Raw genomic sequence first — 12888 nt, forward strand, 5'->3', positions numbered from 1 at the left:
CATACCCTGCAGTCAGCTCACCTGACACCTGGATGACAGGCCCCAGCTTCTCCCTGACACTAGGTGGCAGGGACATGTGTTGTCCTGTAGGTACAGAGGCAGAGGGATGGGGACACAGGGCACTGAGCACTAGTGTAGGGTCCTCTGTGTCCTGCCCTGAGCCCTGGCCCTCCTCCTTCCCAACAGGACAAGAAATAGTGACCGACTGCAATGCGACCAGCGACCGGAAGTGCCAGTGTGCAGCGGGCTACTTCTGCGCCCAGGAGCACTGCGAGGACTGTGACGAGTATTCCAGGTTCTGGTCTCAGGAGGGTCCGGGTGGGCAGCCACCCAGCGCCCAGGCTTGGGTGTGGCCATGGGCTCATTTCACAGTGGGTGGCTGAGTCCCCTGTCTCATGTCGCTCAGCTTTTACACCTCCATTTTCAGCCTGGGGTCCGGGCATCAGAGGGTAGAGGGGTGGCACCTTACTCCTCAGATGTCACCAGACTGAGGGGAGTCAACATCAGCTGCCCAGGGCCCTTTCCTGGGACGTCAGACAGGCCTCCAGCCGGCAAGTCTTCTCTACTAATTCTGACACCTCCACCTACCCCCACCCCACCTGACTCACACACCCACACATGGCATGTCTCTTCTCTGCTGGGTGGAAAAATCACACAGGTAATCCATACATGGGCAGCCCTCAGAACGCTGGGGCTGACCTGGGAGATTCCAATTCAGGATCAGGGCAGTTCAGGATCGAGTTCTCCATGCTCAGCCAGCCCAGGAGCACCACCCTCCACCAGCAGATATCCCCATATGGAGCTTTCTGGCTCTTTGGTGGGAAGCATACCCAGGCAACTCCTGCCCTCTCCAGCTGTGCTGCCACCACCTGTCGGTCATCTCTCACTGTCTCTGGAGTCCCTGCCCTGTGTCACCGCTGGCCCCTGGAGCCAGCACCGGAGCTCAGAGGCTAGCTCTGCCTTCTGGTCATCCTGAGATCCACTTTTATCCTGACTCGGATGCTCCCAATCAGCCAGAGGATGGCTGAACAACCAATCCCCTCACTAGGGTTCTGCCTGCCTGATTTTCACTGCCATGCGCCATCAGGCTGCCAGGTGTGTTATTTGCATATTGCTTGGTCTTACCAGTCTCCCAGTCACTGCACCAGGCCTGACTTGATGAATGACATGTGCAAACACCGCCCCTGATTCCCAAGTGTGGGTGCACAGGATAGAGGGCGTCTGTTCTCCCCAGGACAACCTCCCCAACATCATCACCAGGCCCCTGTCAGAGACAGCCCCAGCATGCCCCTGATGCCCTGAGGGTCGTGTCCCTGGGAAGAGAACATCCAGTGGAGAAGACACCCTGAGGGCCTTGGGGGCGGGGTCATGGGGAAGCTCCTGGAACACACCTCACACGTGTGACCATGTGATAGATGCTCAGAACCTAGTTCAAACACAGCCCCGGAGTCCACAGTTGGGCCTCCCTTCTGTCCCGCTCGGTCAGCGCTCAGGCTCCGTATCTCAGGGACTCTGTGGCTTTGTCCTTGGGTCTTGTCCCTCTTGCTGAGCTGTGGCTGCTGCAACCCCCACCCTCACCTCCATGCTCCCCAGCACACAGAGGATGACAGCATTGTCTCCCAGACAGCACAGTGTTCCCCAGATTTGCTCTCTGGGTCAGACTGTGTCTACGAGCCAGCCCCACCAGAGAGTGACGGTCTGAGAAACTGGGTCCCTTGTGGGTGTGCTGAGGGCCCTCCTGTCTGGACTGCAGGCCGCTTATGGTCATGTCTTCTTCTTCCTCCACTCAGCTGTCTTCGAGGTCATACCCCAATTCAGCCTTGTAATGCCACGTCGGACACGGTGTGCAGCTTAGACACAGGTAGGTGCCAGCCCTGGGGCTCCAACTCTAGTCAGGAACCTGCCCCGGAAGCGAAATCCCTGTAGATTGTTGACCTCCACACCCACCTCCTCAAATTCTCAATTCAGGCTCTAGGCCAAGGTGTTAGACGCCCCCCAGAGACCCGTGGAAACGGAATGTGCATAACTGTGTGCCATTAAAACGTTTTTCACAAGAGCAGGCATGGTCTGGTGTGGCCTACATGTCAGTATGCACAGGAGTGGTTGTGTGAATAGTGCACACTTCCACACGCACACACACACTTGCAAATGATGAGATGGGCCTGACCTGAGAATAAGGGGAAGCTTCGAGATTGGTGTCCCCTACAATCCAGCCTGTCCCTCGCTGCCCTGGGAGCTGGTCCTTAGGCGCAGACTCCAACTTCTATTCTCTATGGTCACTGCCAATCCTTGGCTTGTGTCTGAGCTGCCACCTTGCCAGGGAAGCCAGCCCCTAACACATCATTACGGGTCCAGTAGGTGCAATTGTGCGGTGTTAATAAGCAAAGACTGTAGTAAAGTCACAAAGCACATGAGAGACAGAAGAGAAATCTATAAATAAACGGAGTCAGACACACTTCATGGCAGCTTGCCCACCTCAGCCCTGCGTGGTGGTCCACATGGACGGAGAAAGAGAATCTTCAATGCCAGCCCAGGCTTTTATCTCCTCTGGGAACACCAAGCCCCTAATTACAGGTGAGGACCCATGTCACAGGAAGGGGTTGTGCTCTAGGTAATACGGTAGTGGAAGGGGAGTGATCTAGGGGTATACACGTGATATGAAGAAGAGGGATTGGGGGTATACATGTGGCAATATGGGCAGATCCTAATGACAAGATGGCAGCCTAACTTTGGATGCGATTTGGCCTGTTCCTGGCTCAACTGATAGAGACCATCACCGGTAGGGTGTGAACTCCACCTACAGGAACCAAGCTAAAGGTCCCAAGCCTCAGGGAGAAGTGATTCCTTGTCCCCAGCAGTAGGGAGCAGGCCCACCCCTGTGGTGGGGTGAGACAGCAGTCTGGCAGTGAGTGCCTCAGGGAGGATGTCTGTAATATCTGACCTCCCCACACACCACCTCCTCCACGCTCCTGGACAGGACTCTCTTCAGACTGGAGGGCCACCCTGGGCAAAGGCATCTCCCTAACCCAGGGGCTGTCCAGGAGACGCATGTCATCCAAGTGTCTCTGCTGAGGACTGCCACCATAACTGGGCCACACGAGTCTCTCTCTCTGACTTCTTCCAGACACTGTAGTTGCTGTGTTCCTCCCTGTCCGTGTGTCGCTCCTGCTGCTCTGGATATGTGTCTCCTGCTGGTACTACTGCAGACGGAGAGGTGAATCCCCGGGAGTCAGCCTAGACCCGCAGATTCATGGACACGGGGTCTCCAGGGCTTTTGACAGCACAGAGCCTCCTTGACCACAGTCTCAACTTAGGGACCCCTGGTTGCCAAGGCTGGGTGGGCTCATGCCAATTCCAGGGGAGACCTCTCTCAATCCCACCCCTACCACCCATCCCTGGACTCTTCAGAACTGAATCCCAGGCCTGTGGACCCTGGTGGAGGCAGGCACTGAGGGCTAAGGTGCCCTGGTGGTGTGTGTGTGTGTGTGTGTGTGTGTGTGTGTGTGTGTGTGTGTGTGTGTTTTGGAGTTCCTGGTAGAGGAGTCAGTTCCTAGTGTGTGTGTGTTGGGGTTCCTGGTAGAGGAGTCAGTTCCTAGTGGGGGAAGGGCTCCTGATAACTGTGCAGTCCCAGTGCGTCTGGGTGGGTATAGGGCCAGGGTGGGAGGTGCGGCAGGGCCCTACTGAGGTGGGGGAGGGATCCCTGGCTTAATCCCTGTGCTGAAAACCTACCTTCCTGTCTCCCCAGGGATCAGCATAAAACATTTGCTCACCTACTTAAGGAAAGGTAGGCTGATCTCTTTCAGGGTGGGCCTAGGTGGGAGGCCACATCCTTTCCATCTCAGAAACCTTTCTCTGAGGTCACCTCAATGACACTCTGCCTTCTCTCCTCACTTTCAGAAATGCCAAGAGAGACAGAGGGCCCTGTAAGTACCACACATCCCCAGACACCCACCTGGGCCTCGGTCCCAGCAGGCTGAGGTCTCAGACATGATGGCCGGGAGTCTCAGGGTGCTGAGGGAGAGTGGGGGCCTCAGCTGCCCTCCTGCTCCTCTGTTCACTTTGCGTGGGGACTCTCCCCCACCCTCTAGAGCCTGAGACCCCTGTGCTGGGGTGGCGTGGGGAGCTGAAGCTGGATGGAGCACCAGGAGGGAAACTGAGACACACAGAAGGTCAATGTCTGCTGTAACAATGTAACTCACATGGGGGCTTACAAGCCTGGAGAGTTCTCCCTCAGTCCTGGGAAGCAGTCACCCCAAATCAAGATACCGCAGTTCGGAGGGGCCTCCCTGCCTCCGTGGGAGCCCATTGACCGAGGCTGCATGGACCCCATTCCCAAAGAAGCCACCGCTAGTCTGCTTGCTCATGAGTGGGGGATGCCGGCTTGACCCCTCAGCTTCCTGACCTCCCGCTCTCGTGGTGGCCCAGCGTCCTGTGGCTCGTGGCGGCCAGTAGGCTCAGATCTCTGCCTTTGGCATCATGTGGCCTCTTCCCGTGTCCATGACCAGGTGCCCTATATTTATGAAGACGCCAGCACTGGACGAGGCCCACCCCTCCCCAGTGTCCCCCCACCTCCCTCTCTGCATCTTCCTTGGGGCTATTCCCCAATCAGCCTAGGCCTCCCATCCCAGGGGGTCAACACGGACATGCCACTCTTCAACCCTCAACACGCTTACCCTGATGCCCCACGCGGTGTGGTGCTAACTGCTCCCTGACACCTCAGGCCCTGGGACCCCATGCCACCCCACGTCCCACACAACCCATGACCCCTTGCCACCCCAAGGGCTTCCCCGACACCGGCTGGGCTCCCTGAGCAGAGTCGGCCCAGGACATTGGCAGGGCCTGTGCCGCAGGCTCTCCTCACCAGAGGAAACCTCTGTGTCACTCAGGCTTCTGACAACACCAGCTGCCAATCTCAGGAGGCCTTGCTGTCCCAGGATAAAGGAGGTATCCCGGCAGCTCCTGATGTGGAACCCACGCTGCAGGAGGAGATCAGCTCAGGTTTCGAACCCGAGAACAGGCCACCCCGAGACCTCTCTGAGGAGCCCGGGCAGGGGACCGAGCTGCAGGAGGTGCTGACAGAGGGAGGCCTGGAGGTGCCTGAACCTGATCCAGCTGCTGTGGACAGGCCCCAGGGCCACCCCAAGGTCGTGGTCGGCATAGAGGATCTGGAGGAGGTAGGGCGCCTGCCTGGAGGGTGAATCACGGCCCCTGGCCTGCTGAGTCCCCTGCATGTCCCTGAGTCCCCACCAGACCCACTGTCCAGGGGGCTGCAGGCTCAGCTTAGGGGATGGACCAAGAGGGTCCCCACTGCCAGAGCAGCCAGGGGTGGGGGTATAGGGTCTGCCAGCCCCCTCCACCCTCCAGGTATCATCTCAGCTCCTGTCAGGCTTCCCTGCTCCCCCCATGAGCCTCCCACCACCAGCTCACCTCTGAGTGCATTCCTGGGAATTCCTTCGGGGCTCGACCGTCCTCCTCTGAGTACCCGTGTCCTCTCTTTCCCCACAGATACAGAGGAGAGTATTTCCTGAAGGTTTCCACCCAGGACGGTGAGTGCGTGCAGTTCTCCCCCGTCGTCACTCATGTGAAACCTGTTTCTTTGTCACACACCTGGAGCCATGGGCCTCCTTCTAAGACAGGACCACGCTCCTGTGGTCGCTGAGAAGCATGGATCTTTGTAGTGGTTTGTGGCCCCTTCTCGCCTCTCAGGAAGCTCCAGGAGGGCAGGAGAGGCCATCCAGCCTGGGCTCTGGAATCCCCGCCCCTGATACTGCAGTTTTCTCCCCACACAGTGAGGGTTCATGGAGGCCAGGCCACGTGCAGGTGCTGTAGAGTTGACCCTCACCGGGGAATCTCAGAGATGTTTCCAGATTTACACAGCCGAGCCCTGAGGCTGAGAGAGGTGACACAGCTCACCCTGGGTCACAAGTCCTTCCTCTTCTGGCCAGCCTGTCCTGGCCCGAGGGCCTCCCCCATCAGACCTCCTTATCATCTCCCCCCCAGCCAAGTGGGGAGAACAGACAGGCCAGACCCTCGCCACTGTGTCCATGGGCGCTCCCATTTCCCAGGATCCTCTAAGACCTTCCCCCAGGACGATGGCAGTCTGGGGCCTGGGCCACGTGTGGTCAGTGTCTTATGGATGACAACAGCCAGCAGGTGTCCCTTCTGAGGGAGCGGCCAGGAGCTCCCCATCCGGGTGCACGGTAGGGCTTCAGGGCTCCAGCCAGGCAGGTGGAGCCACGTGGGGAGGCGACAGGGTGGAACCTTGTGCTCCTCCTAGAGAAGTAGGCGCCTCTTTCCTCTGAGCTTTAGAGCCGAGAAAACAGGAATGCCCCGTGTGTCCTTTTAACAAACAGCAATGCCCTCTCGCTTGACGCTGGGCTGGCTGTTAGGGCCTCTGCCTCGCCCCGGCTCCCGCGGCGCCGTGGTCGTCAGAAGGACGCGCGTCCGGCCCTCCCAGTGGTTCTCACGTCTGAACGCACGTGGCAGCCCCTGCCCCTTGTGACAGGCGTCCCCGTCTCCACTGCCCGCTGCCTCACTGATCGTCCCCTTCCCCGGCGCCTGCTCTCTCCCATCGCCGGGCTCAGGGCACGGAGCTCTCACGTCCTCGCCCCCGAGGGCCACTCTGGGCTCACTCCTTCCACACAGCTGGTTGGTCCTGTGTCCAGTCAGTGCCACAGCTTCTCTCATCCATCCCGTGACCGTGTCTTATTCACCCCTCCCTCGTGTTGTGCTTTTTCTCTCCCAGCCTCCATCCCCTGACTCTCCTGTCCCCCCTCCCCTGCTTCCTGGAAGTCTTATCCGTTACTGTGAAAACCATGTTTCTTCTTTCCTTTATGATCATAAACTCTAAAGTCACTGCTGAACTGTCCCTATGGGTTCCTGAGACGGTCAGTCTTTATAGGAGTAGAAAGCCGAGTCTGTCTACCTACCCTGTGCCGCCTTTGAACTGCTGACCTTGTGGTCAGTGGCCCAATGCAGAATCATTTTGCCACCAGGGCTCCTATATCTGCGTGGCGTCCTCAGAGGCCTATCTTTCTCAGACTGACTGGCCGTGGCTCAGCATAATGCTCTCTCATCTCGTCCTCACTCACAGGAGGGTGGAGAGGCACTGTCCTCCAGGGCAGCCCACAGGTCCCCATCCGTAGGGGTGGGCGGTGAGGGAAGGGCCATGGTGGGCAGAACAGGGAGAGGGCCCACCTTCTCTGGGTCCTGCAGGCAGCACAGACCCACTGCTGTCTGGAGGGCTCTCTGTCAGCCCCTCCCTCTGAGACCCCAAGCTGTACTGAGCAGAAGTTTCTGCTCCTCCGGGAGGCCTAGAACTCAGGCTGCGGAATCAGGTTCGATTTTCTCAAAGTTCCCGGCAAAGGGTTGGAGGACACAGCCTTGTCCTGCCATCTCCTGACTGCAGCTTCCGCGAGCACGCATTGTGGATCCAAGGCAGACGGAGGCCTTGAGCACCTCTGTCTGTCGTCCACTGACCGGGTTGTCACGTGGAGTCCAGTTGGGTGGCCTCGGGTTTTCTCCTCTTGGAGCATCATCCACACTGCAGGCTGCTGTCTGTGATTGGCATCAGCCAGCCGGGGTGTGCCATCTGCACATTGCAGGCTGCTGGTGGGACTTGGGAAGTCTAAGTCGGGGTGCCATCTCGGGGGACAACCTTTCTCTCTGCGTCTGCTCTGCGGCAGCGTCCTTGCCCCTGACCTTGGGCCCCTCTGGTCTTCTCCTGGCTCAGTGTGTGTCCCCAGGTTGCTGGCTGGCTGGCTTGCTGGTTTCATCTGTTCCCTATCTCAAAGGGATTCCCTCATGACTCGGTCTACACTGATCCTTCCTGAGTGACTGACTAAGCCCCCCTTGCAGGAGGGGAGTAGCCCCCCAGGCTCTGAGGGGATGCGTGAGAATGTGGAGTTTTGGGGGCGGAATTGCAGCTCTAACGGCTTCCTCTGTCTCTGACTGATGTTTTCAGGCACCAATAGAAGCTACTTTGAATTTGAAAATGAGGTTCCACAAACAGAATGGAAGCCCCTGATGAGGCTGGTGGGCCTGAAGGAGCTAGAGGTGCAGCTGTGTGAGCAGGAGAACCCAGCAGACCTGCGGGAGCAGCGGCATCAGATGCTTCTCAAGGCGGGAAACAAGTTTGGGTGGGAAGCGTCCCTCTTTAAACTCATGGCAGCCCTCCACTCACTGGAGTTAAACATGACTCTGGAGAATATTATTAATAGATTGGTTAATAGCAATATTCTAGGCAGGTATGAATAGACCAAGTGTTCCTGTAAATCTTAGCTGACTCTACTCAGCAGTGGGACCCAGCGTGATCTGGGCAGACTGAGGCTGCTCAAGGTGGGGTGAATAAGTCCTCGGTACCTGGACCATCCTCAGGACAGTCCAAATGAGCCTGCCGCAATGCTGGTGTGGCCTGCACCCTGGGAGGTCCAGAGCAAGTCAAGTGCCCAGTAAGGTGCCCCTCCATGTGTTCCTGGTCACACTTGAACCCACATAACCAATGCCAGGCCGAGGCCGGACCAGCAGGGGTTGGAGGGAGTGGGTGCAATCTAGAATGGCACCCGTCCAGGGGCACACCCTCCACCCTGCACCCCCAGTCACACCACTGCACCCTGTTGCTAACATGGAGGAGCAGTGGGAACATCAGATCTCCTCTGACCCCAGAATGGGCACTTTCCTGGGCACCTCTCAGGTGGGGCTGGGAGGTGGTTGTGGCCAGGTTTTCCTTGCCTCAGGGCTAGATAGATTTAGCCGAGATTTTAGCCAGAAGTCTTGGGCATGGTAAGAGTCTTGGCTAAAGGTGAACTTCAATGTGAGAAAATAAAGTTGTTTGCTGGAGTAAAAAAAAAAAAAAGAGTCTTGGCTATATAGAACACTCTTTCTACCCCCGTGAGGGGGATAAATAGCAGAAATGTGGGTGAAGGGAGATAAAAGACAGTGTAAGACATGAAATAAGAACAATAATATGTAATTCATCTAGGATTCATGAGGAGCTGATAACAAGGGCTCAAGTAGAAAGGAAATGTTTTGGAAACATTGATGGCAACACATGTACCAGTGTGCTTCATACAATTAATGATGGATTGTCATAAGTTTTGTAAGAGCTCCCCAATAGAATTATTAATAAAGAGAGAGAAGGAAATATTTAAAAAGTCTATCTAACGACTATATATATTTAAAATAATTAATCATTGGAAATACTAATTAATATTACACAATATATTAAAAAATACTCTTTCTTAGACCCCTCTGTGAGGGGATCTCCAGTGGCCGACAAATGTGCTTTGGGTCTCCACTCTGCACTTCCCCCTTCATTCATTATGGTTAAGAATTTTTTTTATGATGCCTTATAACTGATCCCTTTGACACCTCATGATCGCACAGGCTGATGTGCTTCTTTCATGTGGGCTTTGTTTTTTCTGAGCTAGATGGCCGCTTGTTTATCTTCAAGTCTTTAAGACCCAAGACACTATCTCTTTTGATAGCCGAGCACCATCAGCTTTCTTCGCCACATTTGTTTATGTACCCGTTTGTCCTCGGCGATCGTATCATGGAGGTGTGCAGCCAATGACATGATTTTTTGTTCTTTGATACCTGATACCTGATCCCTTCAGAACCACGTGATCACACAGGCTGGTGTGTTCTTCCATGTGGGCTTTGTTGCTTCTGAGCTAAATGGCCGCTTGTTTATCTTCAAGCCTTTAAGACCCCAGACACTATCTCTTTTGATAGCCGGGCACTATCATCTTTCTTCACCACATTTACTTGTTCACCCGCTTTGGCTTCAGCAGTTGTGTCAGGAGGGTGAGCATCATAGAATGCCAATTTAATAGAAGAAAGTATTCATGCATTGAGGGAGTGCTTGAGTAGAGGCCCAAGGTCCTTCTGCCACCTTAATACTAAACCTATAAATATAGACACATAGATCTTTCCCCATCCTCATATATATATTTGCATGTACATGTCTTTGTCTAGACCTCCATAAATTCCCTTTGACTCCTAGCTCTTTCCTCCATCTCCCTTGACTTTCCTCCTGCCCCACTATCATGCTCCGTCCCCACCTGGGTTACAGCTATACCTCTTCTTTACACAACCTTACTCTTGATTATTCCCTACCAGGCCTGCCACTGCCCCCTCACCACCAATTTGGAACCCATGTTGTTCCCTTGTCCCTGGGTTAGTTAACACCACTTCCTTACCCCCCCACCTCCCCCTATCCCAAGTCCCCCCGGAACTGTCGGTCCCGTTGTTTTTCCTTCAGATAGTTCATGCAGCCTGTCTTATTTAGACAGAACTGAGGAGATAACAGCATGCACAGAAACAAGACAGAGGAACACAAAGCAACGGTATACAACAAAACAACAACAAAAAACACTGACAGAGAACAAAACAAAACACATCAAGAAAGAAAAGCTTGTAGTTAGTTCAAGGATCATTTGTTGGCCTTTAGGAGTGGTTTCCAGTCCAGTCTGTTGGGGCACCACACCCTGGCCCCAAAGTCCACTTTCAGCATTCCCTGAGGACCTTGCCGCTCCATTCCCCTTGCTGTTCCCCTGCACTCCCCCAGTGCTTTGCCTTGGTGTGGTGGCATACTGTGTCTACGGTGCTGTCCTTTGTAGCGCCATGGGTCACTGAGGGGCATCATGTCTCATAGTGGGGCCAGCCATGTTGTCCTCTCTGTGGACTGGCTGCTCTAATCAGGAACATCATCCTCTCGGCCTGATGGGCCAAGCCGGCTCCACTCTCTCCTCCTCCCCCTTCATCTGCTCCCGTGTGCTCAGATCAGATATGTCCCTCTCCCGGAGCTGCAGAATCAATGTCGTCCTTTGAAACAAATTCTTCTGGGGGGAGGGGCAGGAATCCACTTAATTTTTGCTGCTGGGGCCAGCCTCCCAGACCTCTCCACTGGTTCGGTACTCTACGCCGGAATGTTGCATTCACACCTTGTGGCACTGGGTTGCAGTCTGGTCCCTCTTTCACTGTGGAGACATAAACAACACCCTCCCCTTGGGTGGATTAGTGCCCCGTGCCCCGCTCCCCTTTTCTTCCTTATGTTCATCCTTTTATTTTCCTTTCCCCACCTCCTCCCCAGAAATGAGTCAGTCAAGTTGCAATGTAGCACCGATGAAGAATACAGCTTTCCCCCAGTTCCCAAATGCTTCCCCCGCGCCCAACTACCATGATGCGAATTCTACCTTACAAGTCTGGATAGAGCAGAGGTTGTACACTGGTGCAGATAGGAGCTGGAGGCACACGGAATCCAGGTGGATGATACCTTCAGGACCAGGGGTGTGAGGGGCGATACTGGGAGAGTAGATGCTGAGTGGGTTGCAAAGGGGGAACTGATTACAAGGATTTACATGTGACCTCCTCCCTGGGGCACGGACAACAGAGAAGGGGGTGAAGGGAGACGCTTGATAGGGCAAGATATGACAAAATAATAATTTATAAATTATCAAGGGCTCATGAGGGAGGGGGGAGCGGGGAGGGAGGGGGGAAAAAGAGGACCTGATGCAAAGGGCTTAAGTGGAGAGCAAATGCTTTGAAAATGATTAGGACAAAGAATGTACAGATGTGCTTTATACAAATGATGTATGTAGATGTATGGATTATGATAAGAATTGTATGAGCCCCTAATAAAATGTTTTTTTTTAAAGTAGTCTTTCTCAGCTTCTGTTGCAGATTAGTGTGTGCTTAGCTTGCTTATTGACAAGAGGGACATCTCGCGATTTCTCGTGTCCAATCCTGTGATGATTGATGCCAAAGAAGTGTCTGCCGCACATAGGGCCCGCTATTTCTGGGGTAACCTTCCCGGTATGAAGAGGCCATTGGCGTCCACTATGAACGATCAACTGGAGTTGCAGGAGTGTCTGGAGCACGGCACAATAGCCAAGTTCAGCAAAGTGAGGACCATTATGACTAGGTCAAACGCCATCAAGCAGGGCAAGGACCAGCATTTCCCCGTCTTCATGAACGAGAAGGAGGACATCCTTGGTGCACCGAGATGGAAAGGGTGTTTGGCTTCCCCGTCCACTACACCGATGTCTCCAACATGAGCCGCCTGGCGAGGCAGACTGCTGGGCCGGTCGTGGAGCGTCCCGGTCATCCGCCACCTCTTTGCTCCGCTGAAGGAGTACTTTGCCTGTGTGTAAGGGATGTGAGGGCACACTGAGGTAGTGACAAAAGCTAAACAAACAACAACCACCACAAACAAAACACCAAGACCGTGAGGACGGAGAGAAGAATCAGCACCCAGAAGAGAACACGGAATCTTAAACACAACACAGCCCAACAAACCACAGATGCGGACATGACTGGAGGGCTTTGCCTTGCAAAGAGGGTTGGCCATCATCTCCTGAGTTTCTCAATGTTACACTTCTGGTTCTATTTAAAACAAACAAAACACAACAGCCAAGAAGCCAAGCCTCCTGTTCCCTCTCCGTCTCCCCCCTCCGCCCCTCCTTTTCATTTTTGGTCAAAACTTTTGTTTTCTACTCTTTCCAGAGGGGTTTTCTGTTTGTGTGGGTTTTTCTTTCTTGCTGTGACTGAAACAAGAGGGTTTATTGAAGCAAAAAAAAAAAAAAAACCAGGATTAAAAAAATAGTTACAATACCTTGCAGAGGAAAGATGGGAGAGAAGAAAAAAGGCAATTTTATAGAAATCGATATATTGGGTATTTCTTTTGTTGGTTTTTTTGAGACTATCTTTTTTGTTGTTGTCTCTAGCCTGATCAGATAGGAGCACAAGCAGGGGACAGACAAGAGAGAGTCGGGCGGCACAATTCCTTCCCGGCCCCTAAGCCACCTTGCCGGCACCATGCCTGGTCACGCAGAACAGAACCCAGCCAGCAGCAGCAGGGAGGACAGACAGACATCCACACAGACACTT

At 54.4% G+C, this 12888-nt stretch overlaps 2 long non-coding RNA genes across 2 annotated transcripts; both read left to right on the plus strand.

The window, feature by feature from the left end:
- Positions 1-3743: 3743 nt before the first annotated feature.
- Positions 3744-5137, plus strand: LOC142444372 (uncharacterized). Its single transcript, XR_012783907.1, has 3 exons — positions 3744-3784; positions 3898-3923; positions 4887-5137. It is a non-coding gene; the product is annotated as an uncharacterized LOC142444372 (long non-coding RNA).
- A 1-nt stretch (position 5138) lies between these two features.
- On the plus strand, positions 5139-11388 carry LOC142444371 (uncharacterized). The gene is made up of 3 exons (XR_012783906.1): positions 5139-5174; positions 5506-5546; positions 7964-11388. It is a non-coding gene; the product is annotated as an uncharacterized LOC142444371 (long non-coding RNA).
- Positions 11389-12888: the final 1500 nt, after the last annotated feature.

The sequence above is a fragment of the Tenrec ecaudatus genome, chromosome 4 (assembly GCF_050624435.1).
Source record: "Tenrec ecaudatus isolate mTenEca1 chromosome 4, mTenEca1.hap1, whole genome shotgun sequence".
NCBI lineage: Eukaryota > Metazoa > Chordata > Mammalia > Afrosoricida > Tenrecidae > Tenrec > Tenrec ecaudatus.